This window comes from Alosa pseudoharengus, unplaced genomic scaffold (genome assembly GCF_046254945.1).
Source record: "Alosa pseudoharengus isolate Yale_2024_CS ecotype anadromous, Long Island Sound unplaced genomic scaffold, YU_APseudo_1.1 YU_APseudo_1.1_scf_15, whole genome shotgun sequence".
Classification (NCBI taxonomy): domain Eukaryota; kingdom Metazoa; phylum Chordata; class Actinopteri; order Clupeiformes; family Clupeidae; genus Alosa; species Alosa pseudoharengus.
The window spans coordinates 1,728,081-1,748,501 of record NW_027468620.1 but is presented as its reverse complement, the minus strand read 5'-3'; the positions used below and the strand labels follow the sequence as shown (position 1 = coordinate 1,748,501).

At 38.0% G+C, this 20,421-nt stretch overlaps 1 long non-coding RNA gene across 1 annotated transcript; it reads left to right on the top strand.

Annotated features, from left to right (window-relative positions):
* Nucleotides 1–15,728: 15,728 nt before the first annotated feature.
* LOC143124799 (uncharacterized) lies at nt 15,729–18,160 on the top strand. The gene is made up of 3 exons (XR_012987091.1): nt 15,729–16,076; nt 16,959–17,104; nt 17,750–18,160. It is a non-coding gene; the product is annotated as an uncharacterized LOC143124799 (long non-coding RNA).
* The last annotated feature ends 2,261 nt before the right edge of the window (nt 18,161–20,421 follow it).

The following is a 20,421-nucleotide window of genomic DNA, read 5'->3' as shown; positions in this document are numbered from 1 at the left end:
TTAATCCCAGTCCGTCATTGGCTACATTTAATCTGCATCACGCCCCATTTTAGCGGAAAACAAGTTAACATTATATCATTGATTTTCACTGAAGACAGCTAGCCTAATCACACCTTGATGTTACATCTAGTTATTAATTGACAGGCCATTCAATCATTTTACTAACAGGGTAGTTATGAAGAATTATGTGTATGTAACTTACTCATATCTAAACTATGTACATTACAACCCATTCAGAACGTAGCTACACTTACCATATCCCATGTAAAACGGTTAGCTTGGTAGCTAGCCAACTGTGGAACTTCAGTACAACAGGCATAGCCAATTATCTCACCTAGTTGTAGGAAAAAGGCTACGTTCATATTACAAGTGATAGAATGAATGTTTCACTTATGTTTAGTTGATGTTATGACATGTAACGTAAATGACATGTAAGCTTGCCGAATTTATAGTCAGCCACGGGCAGTTTGACTGTGCCTACATTCGTGACACTCCTGTTAAACTGGAAAGAGTATAATGGTCACATTAATCCCATAAACACACAGATAACTCTTACACCAACCTTATTTTGTGCCTTTTATTCACGTTTGTTTCAAGATTTAGTAAGTATAAGCCCTTTTCGCTCCCCACTTTGATGCAGCATAGGTTTCCATTATCCAAACAGCCCTTTCCCCTAAAAGGGGGCGTGTACATGCAGCACGGTCTAGCTAGATCCAGTGTAGTGTTGTAGTTGTTCTAACGTTACTAGTTGTTGCAACAGCATGTGAAAAAACTACAAAGTTTGTTACACCAAAAAGAACGTTAATCTCGCGATGAAAAAATTGACGCCGTTAAAATAGGTTTACGTTAACGCCGTTAATAACGCGTTTAACTGACATAGAATACACGGGTTTTCGTTTACCAACAAAACTAGATGCGAGCGCGTCCACAACGTTATAAACTTAACCTAAATAGTCGGCTGCTGTAAGCTACAATCGGATTTTTTTGTATACCCCTGTTGTCTCAATGATAATAACATCTCATTTCAGACTATATTTCAAAGTTTGACGTTCATTTGGATTATTAATATAACATCGTATTTTGTCATTTTTGGCGAAGACATGCATTCCGTTAGGGATATTGAACATATTTAACATTCTCTAGCCATCGTGATTTCGAATTGGTGCAGTTTTCAGCACAAAAACTCATTTTATTCTTTTGCTCTTTTGCATTGCTCTATGCTGTTCTGTGGTGCTTTCTGCCTCTTGGTTGCGCACGCATGTTTTCGTGACGTTCCATAGAAATCCATGTATAATAACAAATAATAAAACAATTAATAATAAAAATACATATAAATAACTGTTATAAACAAATTAACAAAACAAAATAATAACTAAAACTAAACAATTGCACTGGAAACACAACAGCATTGATAATGAACAAACATGCTTGAACTATCAGAAAAATACAAATACAAACATTATCTGAACAATTAGGCTATCTTACCACTACAAAAAAACAAGTCAGGACTCTTTTCCTTCCTCCTCTTTGTCTTCTTGTAGCCATGGCCGAGTGGTTGTTGGCAATGGCACATCTGAAGAGTCAAAAATGGGCAGGTGACTTTCTGATATTTAAATAGGCTATTTAAGATTATTTGCGTAGACTATAGTAGTAGGCTACTAACCCGTTTCACACCAATCACCCTCATACAACGCCAGCCTCTCCGTCTTTTCGTTTAACTTCTTGGTCAAACTCTCAATTCTCCTTTTCCAGGAATTGAGTCCGCTGGACTGCAGCTTTTCTTTGCCTCTCTGTTGTATTGATTAGGTTTATGCTGGCATTGGCAATCTTCTGGGCAAGACTGCTCCTTTGAACGTTCTCATCACAAGATTCGTACTGTAAACAACAAACGGTAGACAAAGATGATAAGTACGTTGTCATTAGCGATGTTTAGTCTATGGTTAGTGGAAGTAGAGTAAATTTATATTATACTCATTACATTACAAAGCAATTTTTTCTTTTCTAAGTATATATTTTTTGGACTTTTTATGCCTTTAATTAGATAGGATAGTGGAGATTGACAGGAAGTGAATGGGAGAGAGAGTCGGGGTGGGATCCGGAAAGGACCACGGGGCGGACCCGGGTCGCCGGCGTACGGTGCAGGTGCCCCAACCAGTCGCGCCACTGGGGCCACAAAGCAATTCTAACTAAGAATGCAAATTCTTCTTATTATAGCCTAGCCTAAATTAAATAGTTTTTTATTTCCAGTAGGCTATAGGATATGTTCACGGTCCGTTTATGCTATGAGTCTGCTTGTGCTGTTTAGGCTAAGCTATACGCTAACATAGTTAACAGTTACAATTTTATACTAGAAATGTAATGCCAGAGGAATTACAATAGTGGATGGAAAGCTGCTGGGTTAATGTTGGTGGGGAGATTCCTGGAAAAAAAAAACATTGAATCACTTAATCTTTGAGTTCATACAAACCCTTGTACCAAAAAACCTTGTGCGTCAGGCATTCTTGAGATATCACACTCAAGGTGGGTTTGTCCTTGACATTTTACTTCATCATTGAGTCCATGCAAATGTTCACACCAAATTTGAAGCATGTGCGTCAAGCCGTTCTGAAGTTGTGACACAAGCACGAAAGCTAGCCTTTGGAAAATGTATTTCAGAGTATGCAATGCAAGACTACTGTACCTGCAAAACGGGGCTTTCAGTTGGTGTTGATGACTGCTCATTCTGCACCCAGCTAACAATTACTTTGTCAACGTTAAAATAATTGAATCAATGTCACACTGCAACATTTATTCCACATCACTTTTGCACCCTTCATTAATATTAAAGCAACGTTGAAATTCTAACTACAGATCAACGGGATTTCAATGGTTCCACTAAAATGAATATTGAAACAATGTTGAAATTACAACCAAACTAAAGATCAACGTGATTTCAGTGGTATTTCAATTGATATTAAACCTCAGTAAACCACTATTAGCCTAATCTGGCAAAATATTGGGAAATTCATATCGTTGGTCGTTATTCTTGCAGCCATATCACTTGGAGATCCGTCACGTGAAAGGTGCGAACATCGTAGTGGCGGATGCTCTGTCTCGCGCTCTCGCATAATGTCCTACTGTTTCCTTATGCTAACATGTTCTGCCTTTGGTCTCCCAGGGCCCGGGATTAGGCTAAAGGACTGATACATAAAGAGTTTTAAAGAAACCGGACAGATGAGTATTACCTCATACACTTTTGAATTATTATTTGTTGGTGTTAGGTGGTTGTATAAAGAAAGTATTATGTATGTGTGCTGTTTATGTCGATATAGGCCTATATGTGGTGTTTTGTGTATTTTGACTGTTGACTTTGGGGGTCAACTTTGTATGGGGGGGATGTGACGAACTCTGCAGGTTCGTCTGCTTCCCCTGGTGGTTGTTTTGTTTTTCAGTTTCCCACAGACGTTGCCGTCCCTAAATGGTCCTATTGAGTACCTGTAGGAGGCGTGCCAGGCTGAACAAAAAGGGCTCTCCCGCGGTCTTGGGGAGAGATTACTTTGAGCGGCGTTAAATATAAAAAAACACCACTGGACAATAAAGAGAGTAGAAGATGAAAAAACTACTAAAATACTAAATATACTAAATAAAACTAAATCAGATACCCATATAGTGTGCTTGGATGATTAAGCATGAGGTGCTTTGCAGTGACAGGGCAGGGACTGAGCCTGTGATTCTGTATGCATGGTAAGGTGCTCTAAGAGACTGAGGGCTATATTTTAACGGTCTGAAACGGAAGTGTCTTTGCACAAAAAGCAAGTCACTTTGTGGGCGGATCTTGGGCGCTGATGCTATTTTACCGGGGGGGATATTTGACTGTTGCGCCCAACGCAAATCTAAAATGGGGTGGTCTGAAGTAGCTACATTAATCATGGGTGTGGTTTGGGCGTAACGTGCAATAAACCAATCAGGGCGTCATCTCACATTCCCTTTAACAACAGGCACGCTTGTGCCATAGCTGATTGCTATTATGGTGGCGTATTTGCCAGGCGCAGCCAGGAGCGTTCACGGCGGTATAATTTTACTGTTCAGTTAGGAACGGTCAGCTATTGATTTTTCCTCTTGACAGAATGTAATACAGAATTGTCACAGACATACTTTCCGATGTTTTGGGATCACTCTCACTGAATCACGAGATTATGAATGCATGGTGATATTTTTGCTATGTACAATGTAATCTAACATTAATGGTGTTGGCTGTAATCGAAAAAATCAAAGCAACATTGAATCATCAATTCTTGCTGCCAGCTCCTGTCTTGTATAGGCTGCAGCATTAAAAAGACGATTAAAAACTCCTTCGCCCTCTGGCTGCTCTGACATGGTGCTAATTAGTGCTAATTACAAAGTTAACAGTTGGTTCTATGTGATGATTTGAACAACAACACGCTCTTCTCCCGCCTAAAGTGGGATGCGGGCCTAATTTGCATAGCAATACAGATATCTCTAACGTCATTTCGCCTAGTCAAAACTCTAATTCAAGATATCTATAATTACATTTTGACTAGGCAGAATGAAAGTTATAGATATCTCCAATTTCAGATATCTCTAATCAAAACTCATTCAAGATATCTGTAACTTGATAATAGATATCTACAATCAAATTATGACTATCCTAACTCCAGTTTGAGATATCTACAACGTCATTTTGACTAGTCAAAATTCCATTTACAGATATCTACAATGTCATTTCGCCTAGTCAAAACTTAATTCAATATATCTGAAAAGGAACATGTAGATATCTTGAATTGAAGTGAATTAAAGATATCTTCAACTGGAGTTATGACTAGTCAGAATCAAATTGTAGATATCTCTAACTGGAATTACAGATATCTACAATTCAATTGCAGATATCCGTAATTCACATAGTGGATATCTGCAACTGAATTGTAGATATCCGTAATGATAAACCCCATAGAAATGAATGGCAAATGTGGCGTAATTTGTCCTAGGTAGAATGTCTTTGTGGATATCTGAAATGACGATTATGGATAGGAAGAATTCAGTTGCGGATATCTAAAATGTTCGTTTTGACTAGGCAAAACTGAATTACAGATATCTGCAATACATCCAGTCTAGCGGGAAAATGTTAAAATCGCTTGCCATACAGCTGGGGCATTTGGGTTAAATGGCATCGGCATGCAATTCAACATCACGTCTCCTTAAGTCCTCTAATATTTCCTAATTTATGTCAACACATCCGTGATTCGTGAAAATGTGTACGCTAGATTTATGCCTATTTTTTCACATCTTAATGGACACCACACTGATTTCCCTCGAATGGTAATATTTTTCTTTGAAATTATGTATGGTTTACCGAAATGGGAACTACATTGTATAGATGAGTGGAGCGAAGCGTGCATTGCGCAGCACAGGCGGCCTGTGAGAAACAGTTTCCAAGTTGACCTAACTTTCAACTCTGCACAGTATATCCCATTAACTGCATGACAGGCTATTTACAATATTTTGTGGGGTCATAGAATGCAAAACCGAGTTTACCTTGTCATAGATGAATAGCGATAGTTCAGTGGGTGAAATGGAGATACAGAGAACTTCAAAACCCCATCGACACCTCCTTCCTATTCAAATCTCACAATTCGAAACTCCCGCCATAAAACGGGCAAATCCAAAAGAAGCTGCGAGTTTACGCAAACTCGCAGGTGGTACCTTATTTGGCTCTGGCTTGTACATTTGTCACGCCTCAAAATTTACATACAGACCAGCCCACTGGTGCTCTGAGCCCAGGAACGTGAATGGAGAGCGAAGATGAGACAAACACTAGTTTAGCTGCCTGCTCGTTTACATCCACAGGAATTATAAAGCAGACAGTTCTTCAAGGATATCGAAAATGAGCCACGGTCGTAAATGCAGTGTTCCAGGCTGAAACTAGGCTACAAAGAAAGCGGAGACTCCATAGTCTTCCCAAGGATTCGAAGTTCGAGGGGCATGGATAATGTTTTTCTACCAGAAGATCCCTGCAAAGTTCGACACTCCGTTATTAATTTGCAAAACATTTCACCGAAGGCAGTTTTCAAAACCTTGGACAGTTTAAAAATGGATTTGCTAAGCTGCTGTTACTGAAACGAGGGGCTGTTCCGACCGTAAGGTCATCACAACCGCATGCTGTAAGTATTATTTTGTCGCTAAGCAGTTATGCTAACGTGTATCTAGCAAGTAGAATGTGTGATTTAGTTCATTGGCAACCCACATAACAATGTCTGGTTCGCTAAAGGTTCCGGGAACGTTCGCTACAGGTTCGCGGAAGGTTCTCTCCGAAGGTTCGCTCACGGTAGCGCAGGAAAGTTTTCTGAACGTTCGCCGAACCTTCCCTAAAAGTTCCGCGAACCGTCAGTGCAGGTTTGCAGTTCCTTCAGCGAACCTTCCCGGAACCTTTAGCGAACCAATTATTGGGCACTACTAGGCTACTACTACTAGTAGTAATAATAATAATAATAATAATAATAATAATAGGCGATGATAATAATAATAGTAATACTTAACTTCCAGATGTAATATTGGCGACTTATTCTAGCCACCTTATAAGACAGGCTTTGTTCACAACACTAGATTTATGATGGTCAATGAACAGACGGCATGTAAAACATTGAATGTTTTATTAAGTATTCGCTGGAATTGCAGACGAGAATGACGCACAATTTATTCGGGCAACACTTGTTTCAATCCGAGATAATCCGGGAGTCCTTCTGCCTTTGGATGATGGGTCTTTCAATGCAGCTCCTGCGAACGAGAGAAGACATGACACTAAATCTACGTGTTCTTTTCAAATGCACATATTTGGGTTACCTGTTTTCCTTGGATCAAAATCACACTGGATTACTGGACGAGAGATTGGCAGGTATGTTAATTGTCCAATGCTTTTGAAAACATGTTCCGCACCAAAAGGCTACATCGTTATGCAGGCATACTGTTTTAAGCACGTGTGTGTGAAACAGTGCATTTTCCAAGGCATGGTTTTGGCCTAGTATTTGATTCATTGTTTACAATGTAACGTTACGTGTGCAGTAGCAGTACCTGAGCTGATATGGTCTCTAGAATCCAGCGACACGTCTGGCCTCCACTCCATGTGTTGGTCTAAAAGACACAAAAAAGCCAGTTGTCAAACAATTCGTGATATGCATAGCTATACACAGGTAGTATAACTGTAACTTTTTCAGAAAATGTAATTTAACAGCGAATGGCAGTAGCCCATATTATATTTTAAGCCTGTAAAACATGCATGATCTGAAACGTACTGTATGATCTGAAACTGACTACATGCTATATGGCTGGCTAGTAAATGCATAATGCTTAAGACATAGTCTTACCGTTTTCTTTACCAAAGCAGGCCTCTGTTGTGTGTTCACAGGTGGGATTAGACATGGGCGACAGCTGACCAATTTTCTTGTGCTTTCCAATAGCATCCTTAGGAGGACAACGAAAATCAAATGTGAGTATTGAATCACAAGTGCACACTGAAAAGACAAACGTTTTTTCTATTTGGATAAAAGGACACCATTATTATAGACTGATATTGATTCATTTTCCTTTGCAAGATTTGTTTAAAAGCAGTAATAGTGCGTACACAACTTACATTAGAGGTTGAACGTGCAGGGATCCATGAAGGTCTTGAACACTGAAACAAATAATGATAGTTTTAATTTTCCACACAGGAAATCAGATATTGGTACTTCTATCCCGACATAGATTATTGTGTTATACGGCTTTGTGGATGATTGAGTGAAGCGTGCATAACGTTATTAACTTGGCCTATACCATCATTAATGTAGCCAATGTCTTTGTAGGTTGTAGCTAGACCTGTCGTCAGATTAACTAAAGCCTGCACCTTTCGTGGTCATCAGTTGTCATTATATGACTCTTATCTTGTTGAAATTTAGTTTGATGTGTTGGTTAATAGAGGATTGCCCTTGAATATCGATAGCAGATAACCTAGCAGCTGCTTGGTTAAATGCTAACGTTAACGTTAGTAACGTTATCGTAAAACCACCAATTACCAACCCTTTCGTTCAAAAATTCTAAAACAGCGATGTTTTCTAATACTTCAAAATAACATTTGATAAATGAACCTTATATTTTTCAGTAGCCATAGGTGTGTAGATTTGAACAAAATCTAGTTTGGTTCTTGGTTTGTGTAGAAATTAATATTAAGTGACACATAACTTTAGCAGCTAACGTTAGCACTTTCTAGGCTAAGAAAGAGGTTTGGAAATACCTTAGTTAGCTCTCAGCGCAAAACGTAACGTAACTTACCAGTGGTGGTGACAGTGGTCTTTAGCGGTGATTTGAATAATTATTTTCTCTGAGATAAAGATCTAAAAATAGCAGTGTCTATATGTAGATGAAAGCAGTGCAGACCGTAGTCAGCAGAGAAGTCTTACTTCAGTGGCAGTTAGTGAAGTAGCTGCTAATGTTATTGTCGCGAGCTTCTAGAATTTAGAATGCTTTTCTAAATCAGGCTTGTTGACCTGTGTGATAGGCTAGTTCAAGTTGGTAATCAGAATTTTATTTAGGCCTATACTTATGTACAAAAGGAATTTGATTTTGGTAGGTGTTAACTCTATGTACAGTCAACAAATAAACATGTACTAGTATAATACACCAGGGCTGCCAATCGATTAAACAAATAATCTAATTAATTATACTCTTGTAGATTTTTATTCACATAATTACTAGGCTGTTGCCTTTACTATCCAGTAGGTGGCAGTCCAGGATAAGAAATAGAGCAGTTCAAGAAAATATTAAACTAAACAGTAGGAAAACGAGACAAAGAAAAGTAATGCTATTGGAATTGAAATAAATGTAAACACCTTCAACAAACTTTTGAAGACATTTAGTTTCTGTAATTAATACATTGAAATGAATGTGTTATTTTGACAGCACTAGTGTACACATAGACAAATAGTAATATGGATCGGCTACATACTGTAATAATAATAATGTAGGCACATATCAACATAATATACAAAAAATGCAAATAAGACATAGGATTGGGATGTAAAGTATGGAATGTTTTTTGTGACAAAATTAAATAAATAAATGAAATATGAAATCAATAAATGAAATATGAAATAAATAATTAAAAGTTGAAATAAATAAATAAAAGATTAAATAAATAAATAAAATGTGAAATAAATAAATAAATAAAAGATTAAATGTAAAAACCATATATACATTGACATTTACATTCCATATGCACGGTCATGCAACGTGCCATGAAATAAATAAATACGTCAGTCAGCCATCAAGGCGGGACCTAACCACTGATTGCTGCCTGAAATAACACGAAGTGATCCAGCTCTGAGTCAGACTGTACTGGCTTGCTACCTGTGAACCACACTGGACTAAGGACATAGCTCAGACTTGTATCATAACTCACGAAATATACAACAACAAGGATTTCATTCTAAATTCATACTTTTGGGAAGATATCAGGCGTGAAAGCGTTCTGTCATTTGATGGGTCTGTTTGCTGTGTCTGAGGGTCGATAGACATGCTATGTGCACATCTAGAGCTAGCGCTAACAGTTAGCACAAGCGTTAGCTAGTTATCGACATCTACAGAAAGCGAACTTCTATCTATGGCAAACGACTTTGCTATTGCTTCTATTTATAGTAGGGTGCCCAGACGTCCCAGTTAACTTCACTTGAGCTGAATTCACCTCATTTGTTATATGATACATAAACAATAAAGCTTGAGATGCCCATGCCGTGAACTCTTATTATGTGAGTGTCAGTGCCAGCTTGCTAACGTACATTGCCCAAGCAGTGTCCACAACTTTCCAGAGACTTTTTAGTTCTCAATATGAGGGTATACTGTAACTCAGCAGCCGACAAGGATTTTTGACAGCACTAGATGCTATGCTTTTACGTCCTGATAACTCACAGCCAAGAGTTAGCAACATAGAACACACAATCTTTCTGAATGAAAATGCCTAGCTTATGGCTGTTAGCAGTAGCACTAGCTTTTAGCTTCTATCAATGACTTTATTCTGATCAGCCAGTCATGCTCACAAAGTTTGATTTTTTTTTCAGGCAGCAACCAATCAGCGGCTAGGTCCCGCCTTGATGGCTGACTGATGTATTTATTTATTTCATGGCACGTTGCATGACCGTGCATATGGAATGTAAATGTCAATGTCAATGTATATATGGTTTTTACATTTAATCTTTTATTTATTTATTTATTTCACATTTTATTTATTTATTTAACTTTTATTTATTTATTTCAACTTTTAATTATTTATTACATATTTCATTTATTGATTTCATATTTCATTTATTTATTTAATTTTGGCACAAAAAACATTCCATAGTAAAGTACACATGGATTGGGATGGAAAGTGCAAAGTAATATTGCCTGCCAGAGGTTAGGAGGTTAAAGAGAGTGTGTACTCTCAGGATGTGTAATCTGTAATTGTCAAGTACTCCTAAATAACAATTAACCAGCAATGAGTTCTTCTTCTTATTATTCTTATTATTATTATTATTATTATTATACACATGTGCCAGCTCAACTTAAACAAATACAGTATTTGTTAACATTAGAAATTAAAATGAAATGTTTGTCAATAAGTCAACAACAGTAAGAATGAGTAGCCTTGGACATAGAAGAGAAAAAATAAAGTGGCAAGTGCAAGTGGTGTTTGGCCCATATCTGTGAAACAAATTGAGTGGAAGTGAGTGTGTGTGGGGTGGGGTAACCAGTTAAATGTGTGATCTGTTTTCTTCACAGGTCTTCATGAGGAGGAAAGCCTGTGGGGTAAGTTCTGTCAAGGACTCCTAGAAGATGCGCGGATGTGATCCCATACCATGTTTACCTAGAAGATCAGCCGCAGCATTAAAACAATTAGGTAAACCATTTACAGGTAACATTAGTCAGCTTAGATACAGTTGTGATGGAATGCACACACCACAGATCTGGTGTCAATATAGTTGTAAAATGCATTGAATGTCTTGTATAGTTTAATTGTGTTTGCGTGTGTGTGTGTATACTAACTAAATAAATATATATATATATAATTGAAGCTTTGAATACATTGAAGTTTTGTTAACCATGTTAAGACAGTTCTAAATAGAAAATACAAATAAAATCCTTTTGTAAACCTAACACTTGTGTCAGTGTCTCTTTATTCTTGTTTTCATAGTAGAATGTTATCGTGTTGTTAGCTTATGTTTGTGTAGGAGTGCCATCTAAACTAGGCCAACATGGTTTTTAGCATTGTGTTGGCATGCGTTTGTGTTGGACTGCCATCTAAACTGGATTAACAGGGGTGTTAGTATGTGTTGGTGTAGAACTGCCATCTAAACTGGACCAACATGGTTGTTAAGTTAAGTTAGACTGTAGGAGATCTCTGCATTTTATCCATCCGGGGGCACACACACTCAGAGCAACAAGCTCACTAGAAGCACACAGAAAAGCAGACATAGTCTGTATTACATGTATAGCTTTTCTCTTCCCTCCACACAATTGATTTGGCTTATTCAGAGTCTTATAATTAATACATCCCATATTTACCTAAAGGTTATGTGTTTGCTGGGAAGGCTATTTAATTTTCCTGTGTGTCATTCGGATAAAACCTGTGTTGTCATGTTAACCTACATTTTACTATGCATGTTCTCAGCAAGATAGCTGACTGAAGCTGAGTAACACGATAGTTTGGTTGCTAAGTTGTAATATAACCCACATACGTTTTTGACGTCAGAAGTGGAAACAACTTCGTTATCAATTCAAATGATATCTAGTCGATATGTTGAAAACTGTGTTGTCTAAATACAATGGATTTATTTGCACGTTCTTAGAACATTACAAGAATGACAACATGGCAAACGCAGCATGCCAAACAGATGCTCCAAGTGTGGTATCTTGTGGGGCTTAGAATATTAGCAAATGCTTTTGCTGTGAGTTAACAGCTTGGTGTGTGCATGCAAAAGTGACTTTCACTTGTGTTACAACATTTCTGTTGTTTGGTTTAGGTTTTTATCTTGCAGCCATGCACTTCAATGAGAATGCTGAGTCCCCACAACAGAAGACAGCCAAGGAGAAACTGTACAGATTTTTTCAAACAATTTGTAAGTCTAATAAAATATACTTTTTTATTACAAACAACAAATCAAAATGTGCAACAGTATAGGCACTAAAAATAACATCGATTCACACACAACAGGCTGTCTTAGACCTGATGCTACTGGTGTCAATCATCATCAGTACTGTAAACAAAGCACAATGTTCAGGGCCATATAATTTGTTTATTGTACAGTATACAGCCTACAATGCACTGTATTACAGTATCCAATATAAGTCCTCTTTCTTGTCCTCTTCGAGATCATCAAAGACCCTCTTCCTGATTGGGATGGGGTCTGAATCCAACTGAAGTATCCGGACGCTCCCTCCATATACGTAGCACCAAACACGAGGATATCATGACACGGACGCTTCTTCTAAGGAAACCCCAGCACCTGCTCACAAGACCTGTAGGCCAAGTCACTTCATTGCCTGCAACGAGAACAGGGTGGAAAAGCAATTTTTTTACTATAAAAAATCTTTTACATTAAGAGTATCACTGGACGATTGTTGAAAAAAAAAATAAAGTTTGTCATTTTGTGGTGTTGATCAAACTGTGTTTTTGCAATATGCTGAACCAATAATGAATGTGTATTGGTTAAAAAAAAAATATTTATATACTGTAACTGCTAATGTAACCCTTCCTGTGTAGTTTTTACAGAGAGGGAGGAATTTACAGGGTCTTTCAATTTAATTGAATTATAAACAAATAAATTGGATAATATATCTGGTTTCAAGGTGTAAGAAAATATAGAATTTATTAAGAGAGAGAGATGTATATAGGTAATATTAAAATATAATTTATCCAGGTAGATAAGGTAAATAATGAATAGATTAATAAGAATAAATAAAATAACTTATAAATATGGCCATTAAAATAAATAAACAAATTATATAAAACAAAACATATACAGCTTATATAAACTACATGTGAATATAATTAAATTAAATCAGTGTATGTGAGAATGGAATTATTTCGTCCAGCTGACCAGCTGGAATTTCAACAGCGATCTGCCACTGAGTAGATCCGTCTTTCAACAAAGTTCTCGGCGTTCCTGTGTGTAATACAGTTCGATTTTGGAGCCTTCTAGGACAAGCGGTTGAGAGGTAGATGCTCGAGTCGCAGCCACAGACTCAAACCGTTGGCGATGTCCAGGACAAGCGGTTGAGAGGTAGAAGCTCGAGCCGCTGACACAAGCTGTTGGTGATATCTGACGTTACAGTACAGGCGGTTGAGAGGTAGACGCTCGAGCCGCAGACACAAGCCGTTGGATTCCCCACAGGCACAGGTGTAAAAACAGGACGGTCGTTGGGCACTAGGCACTTTAGCAATCTAGCTACCCAGACACAATTCCTGGCGAGAAGATTGGAGAATAATATCATATATCTTAAGAACAGCAGTACGAAGCACAGCTATGGCAAGCGATTTTATCATTTACCCGCTAAGTTTGACTATCTGGAATTAACATTGTAGATATCAACAACGTCTTTCTGACTAGTCGCAATTACATTTTGGATAGTTGGAATTGTCATTCAAGATATCTGTAACGTAATTGTGACTAGTCGAAACGTCAGAGATATCTGTAATTTAATTTTGACAAGGCAAAACTGAATTACAGATATCTGTCATCACGTCATTGAAAACAACATTCAACTCGTCACACATCTTATATGGCAATTGCAGATATCTTTAATTCAGTTTTGACTAGGCAGAATGAAAGGTGAAGATATCTCAAACGTCATTATGACTAGTGCAAATTATTGTGCAAGACGTTGCTCTTTAGTTTCGTAGCAGAGCCCGTCTAGATTTCTAGAGCCCACTTAGACATTCTGTCAGCTAATTTCCCCTCCTCAACATAAACGAAGAAAAAGTGGGCTTATTTCCTTATTTCTATGAATGGAAGAAGAATAAGCATGCTGTAATGTCGTAGCCTACATAAATTAGTAGGCTACTAAATGCGCCAGCACCATCTACAGGAAATTCCATTCATAATGGTGTTGGCTGTAATCGAAAAAATCAAAGCAACATTGAATCATCAATTCTTGCTGCCAGCTCCTGTCTTGTATAGGCTGCAGCATTAAAAAGACGATTAAAAACTCCTTCGCCCTCTGGCTGCTCTGACATGGTGCTAATTAGTGCTTATTACAAAGTTAACAGTTGGTTCTATGTGATGATTTGAACAACAACACGCTCTTCTCCCGCCTAAAGTGGGATGCGGGCCTAATTTGCATAGCAATACAGATATCTCTAACGTCATTTCGCCTAGTCAAAACTCTAATTCAAGATATCTATAATTACATTTTGACTAGGCAGAATGAAAGTTATAGATATCTCCAATTTCAGATATCTCTAATCAAAACTCATTCAAGATATCTATAACTTGATAATAGATATCTACAATCAAATTATGTATGGCAAGCGATTTTAACATTTTCCCGCTAGACTGGATATGTATTGCAGATATCTGTAATTCAGTTTTGCCTAGTCAAAACGAACATTTTAGATATCCGCAACTGAATTCTTCCTATCCATAATCGTCATTTCAGATATCCACAAAGACATTCTTCCTAGGACAAATGACGCCACATTTGCCATTCATTTCTATGGGGTTTATCATTACGGATATCTACAATTCAGTTGCAGATATCCACTATGTGAATTACGGATATCTGCAATTGAATTGTAGATATCTGTAATTCCAGTTAGAGATATCTACAATTTGATTCTGACTAGTCATAACTCCAGTTGAAGATATCTTTAATTCACTTCAATTCAAGATATCTACATGTTCCTTTTCAGATATCTTGAATTAAGTTTTGACTAGGCGAAATGACATTGTAGATATCTGTAAATGGAATTTTGACTAGTCAAAATGATTATGGATAGGAAGAATTCAATTGCGGCTATCTAAAATGTTCGTTTTGACTAGGCAAAACTGAATTACAGATATCTGCAATACATATCCAGTCTAGCGGGAAAATGTTAAAATCACTGGCCATACACAGCAGAGCTATTGCCTACTCCCTGTGTTGACTCTTGTTGAACTCATTACGATGAAAACACTAAACATTGACAAAATGTTCAGAGGCGAACTGTAACATTACACTACCAAAAACAAAACAAAAGAAAAACTTGAAACAAATGATAAAACTACTCTTAAACTTATTTACAAGTTACATTCAAAAGTATTGCAGACATTTCTCATAAATAAAATAACAACACTGTTGTGGTTAGCTAGACGGTAGGCTAGCATAATAACGATAACATTGAGCAGTTAGCTCCAACGTCCGTTTTTCCCAGTTATCTCAAATAACCTATTCCATTGTGATTTACCCAACTTAAGAAACACAGAAAGGAAAGGAAAATAGTTCAGATGCCTACCTGGCGAGAAGATTGGAGAATAATATCATATATCTTAAGAACAGCAGTACGAAGCACAGCAGAGCTATTGCCTACTCCCTGTGTTGACTCTTGTTGAACTAACTTCAATGGCTGCGCAGTAGCTTATATACCACAAGTGACGTGAGTATAGCGAAGAGAATGTATCTCTCGTGCCAGGTAGAAAAGAGAGGAAAATAGGAGAAAAAGGAAACAGTAATATAATACACACTGTAAAAAATACAACTTGCCTTTAGTACTGCCAAATAACTTTTCTGACTAAACAGAACTCAAATAATCAAATAGTGTAGTAAAACTCATTATAACAAGTTTTCACAACTAATTTGGGAATTTCACCTAACAAACTTAAGAAACTGAGTTGACTCAACTTGTATAATTAAGTATCTATAAGAGAGAAGTTTCCCAAAGTTCACTGAACTTTTTAGTCAAGTTGGCGCAAGCGCATTGTTTCCTAACGTATCAAGGCGACCTGTGGGCTGCGGCTTGAATTTGTCAGGAGGACAGAAGCCAGACACCTTCCCTACCTGTATGCAGCGTGGAGCAAATGACAACAGCGTTGTCAAAGGTAAGTAAGGCATTTAGTTTTATCCAATTGTTATGATAGTCAGTCTTTCTCGGTGTCGTGTTGCTTTAGCTAAGCTGATCTGACTGCCCACATTCCGTTAGCAGCTATCACTAGCTAACGTTAGTGATGTCTAGTTATGACTGTGAATGTTAGAAGCTTGCAATGTTCTGGGAAGACATAACCGATAGCTGCTAATGCTGAACAAGGATGTTCCTAAAACATTCACTTTCAGGAACAACTTTGTGTAAAATGGATGTCAGCAAGGAACGTTCTTGGAAATAGTGTGGTGTTGTTGAAATAGTAGCTGCTAGCTATTAGGCTAAGCTAGCCTGCTAGCTAATCTTAGTGGCTAAATTCCACCATAGTGATAGCCATACAGCTCAATTAGCTGCTACAGCTCAATTATCAAGGCAATGCAATAGTATAATTGTCTGGTTAGCTATTTACCTGTTTTGCTGAAAACATGTATGTTCCTAAAATATTAACCTTTATAGAAAGACCTTTGTATTGGATGCCAGCGAGGATAGCTATCTCACTGTGGAGTAAGCTAAACCCCCTCACTCCCGCCCAACGTTTTTAGCAATGTCTTCCAACTGCTGCCACTCGATCTGCAGAGGCGCTGCATATAGGTTGAAAAAAATTAAATGGCAATGTAATTTTTAATGCAACATATGTCAATAGAATGCAGGCACATAAAACAATGGCAACCCCACATTCGCCGATCGCGCTCCCTTAAAAATGCTTGATCAGAGCCAACAAATGGACAAGTTATAGCTTCATCACTAGAGTACGTAAATGTCCTCCAAGATGTTTAAAAAAAGTCCACTACACTACAAACCTATATAAAAAAAAAAAATGTTCTATTCTTGTTTGTTGTTGCAGACTCTTCTGTTGCTATGCAATGTAAGGACTGTCCATTTTCTCACCCGGAGAGACCCTCCTGACCCATTACAGGCTTCATCACGGTCACTAGGGAAAAAGCTGGCTCTGCCTCCACCCCCAGTGCGTGTGCATCTTTAAGACTTCAGGTAAGCTTACATTAAAATTTAATTTGGCATGGTACCATGCAAAAGACAAATCACCTCAGGTCGAAACTACATTCAGTTGTCAATAGTGTACATTCCAATGTGATTGCAGTGCAGTGGACTTTTTTAAACATCTTGGAGGACATTTACGTCGTGGTGAAGCTATAACTTGTCCATTTGTAGGCTGCGACCATAGCATTGGCAATGTACAAAACTTTGCGACACACAAAAGTAGGAAGCACAAACTTCATAATTAGGGAACTCGGAAATGCAGTAGGTGCACCAGTTAATGATGAACTCAACGTGTTTTAAAATGTATGCAAATTATCGCATATTTAATTAGATACTGCCTAATTTGCATATGTAAACACTAAATTACAGAAAACTTGTAATACTTTTTTTTTCATATTAATGTAAGTAATACATTAATATGAGTATAAGTAATACAACTGGGAAAGTTTCATAGTGATATCTGCTAGTTAAAAATGTTACCCTATTCACCTCTAGTGTCTCGCGTTCCTCTCCTTCTCTTTACATTTTCTGTCCTGGCCTGGTTGCACCAGATGGTCGCTAAAAGGCACACGTGCGGAGAACTTTTAATTTATTTTTTGCAAATTTAGTGATGTAGTTCTGTGCTTTTCCACCAAGGATGCAGATGCTGAGGAGGACTAGAGGCATGAAAATTGGAATCTTGACCGTCATTGAAGACGACCACGCCATGAAAGCACCGGACACTGTCACCAATATCGCCATCGTCCTGGAAGAGACTGTTGTTCTACAGGACATCTTATACTTATACTCAATACTTATGACCCCTGTATTTTAAGGAAGAACATTTATTTATTTATGATACATTACGATTCATTCACAAAGAAAATTGGTGTTCTAATATGTTGGATATTCCCTCATTTTTTAACTTAAGGCATTAAGATCAATTTCCAAAAGATGATTTAATATTCTTCTTTTTAGTCAGCGTTTGCAGAGGTGCCAATAATTCTGGAGGGTACTGTAGGTCAGGGGTGTTCACACTGGCTAAAAATAAAAACATAGTTTGATCTATTTGGATTTTTGAGTTGTTATTTACACTTGTTTTTGGTTAGAGTCAATGTATTAGTTGGCATTAATATATATTTTCAAGTTGGGAGCATTTGTTGATTCAACTTGCTTATTTAAGTTCTTTACTGTCAAGTAGAACTTACTCAAAAAAGCTAGTGAAATGTGTTGACTTGTTTTTTTAAGTTGGAAGAACTTTTGATTCAACTTGAATTTTTGAGTTGCCTACCTAATGTAAGTCCACCTTACTTACAATACTAAGTTGGCATTACTAGATATTTCAAGTTAAAAGCACTTGATTCAACTTGAATTTTTGAGTTGCTAACCTACTGTAAGTCCACCTTACTCACAATACTAAGTTGGCATTACTAGATATTTCAAGTTGGAAGCATTTGTTGATTTAACTTGATTATTTGAGTTCTTCACTGTCAAGTTGAAATTACTCAAAAAAGCTAGTGAAATGTGTTGACTTGTTTTTTTAAGTAAACGCAGAGAGTTTTTTTTTACAGTGCATTAACCTATGGACATATGCATATATAATTATAATAAATAGGCAAAGGACTCTGACTTAAATATTTGGGTGGGTTACACTAACACTTGTATCAAATTGTCCTCACCTTTCCATCCCTCTGATTCTCAAACGCCCATGGTCAGCTCTGTAAATATTCATTGCATTTTGCAAAGAATAAATATAGAGGCACAACGGATCGAGGCCATGATGGTCATTCAGGTCAGCTCCTCAGGAACCTGGGCCATTCTCATAACCTGTAAAAACAAACATAAATATAGCTGCAAGCAGCAATGTGGGGGCCAAGCAGGCAGTTCAGCAGGCCAGATTTGCCATGCAACTCAATGCCGTGGCATCAGGCATATAGCATTAAGCAGTCACAGCAAGTTCCATGTCAAACAACCCAAGATTGGCTGAGTTACAAGGTCAAGTTTCACATCAAAACATAACTGATTTTGTGTGGCTGAACCAGGGCTGAGTGTCGCCACCCCCTCACCCAGCCAACCCACCGCCGCAATCGCCCCTGCCCGTCCCACCCTGCCCCACCCTTACACGCACGCATTAGAATTAACTGGATGGAACTCGCTGTCATCAGTTTCACATCAAAAATAAAAGATCGATTGAGATATGATCGATCATGCTTGCTGTGATTTCAATGCCCCGATAGAGGTCAAAGGTCACCAAATTATTTGTGCATCATCAGGATGAACCAGACGGTTCTATGGGCTGCCATTGACCTCCATTGCAGAATAATGCAGCAACTACAGGCCAAAATACATTTTTGCCAATTACAGAAACCCCCTAGAGGTCAAAGGTCACCAAATTTCTTGAGCGTCCTCCTGGTGGGTCCTGAGGACCATGTACTAAGTTTGGTTTTGATACATGAAAGCGTTGCTGAGATATGAGCTCACTTCCTGTTTGGCGGCTTCGCCGCAAATTTCGATTGGCTGTTACAGGCGAACGTTTCAGTCAATTGTTCCAGAAAAAAATACACTGATAAGGCATGGTCTGAAGATGGTCTCTGCCAATTTTGGCGAGGATCAGCTGAAATTTGTGACTTGCGAATACTTATTCATGTTTTTGATTAAATCCAATATGGCGGCCAAATCAATTATGTTGATGTCACAAGTTGTCCTCTGTTGACCTAAGGACCTTCCACAGTATTGTCAGACACCACTAGTGCATGTTAATTCTAAGCACAACAGCAGCTAAAGGCCAAAAGGCATGTGTCTTAATTGCAGCGCCCCCTAGAGGTCAAAGGTTACCAAAATTTTTGAGTGTCCTCTTGATGGGGTCAGTAGTCTATATACTACGTTTGGTTATGATACATGAAAGGGTTGCTGAGATATGAGTTCACTCCCTGTTTGGCGGCTTCGCCGCAAAATTTGATTGGCTGTTACGGGCGAACGGTTTTATTTCCGAAGACAAAAAGTAATTCGCTAAAGTAGCGTGTTCTGTAGATGATGTGTGTGAAGTTTGGTGTCGATTGGACAAAATCTGTGACCAGAGAAGCCGTTTTAGTGTTTTTGATAAAATCCAAAATGGCGGAAAATCCATCATGGCGGAAAATGACGTCATAGGGTGCGTTGAACTCGTCTTGGCCCAAGGAATCCAACGATACCTAATTTTTGACAATCGGTCATACGGGTCAGAAGTTACGTGCGTGAACGCACGTCCAACTTTGGCCTGTTGGTGGCGCTAGAGCGGTCAAGGTGCCAACATGAAACTTGGTGAAATTGACCATGAGACTGTCCTCAAT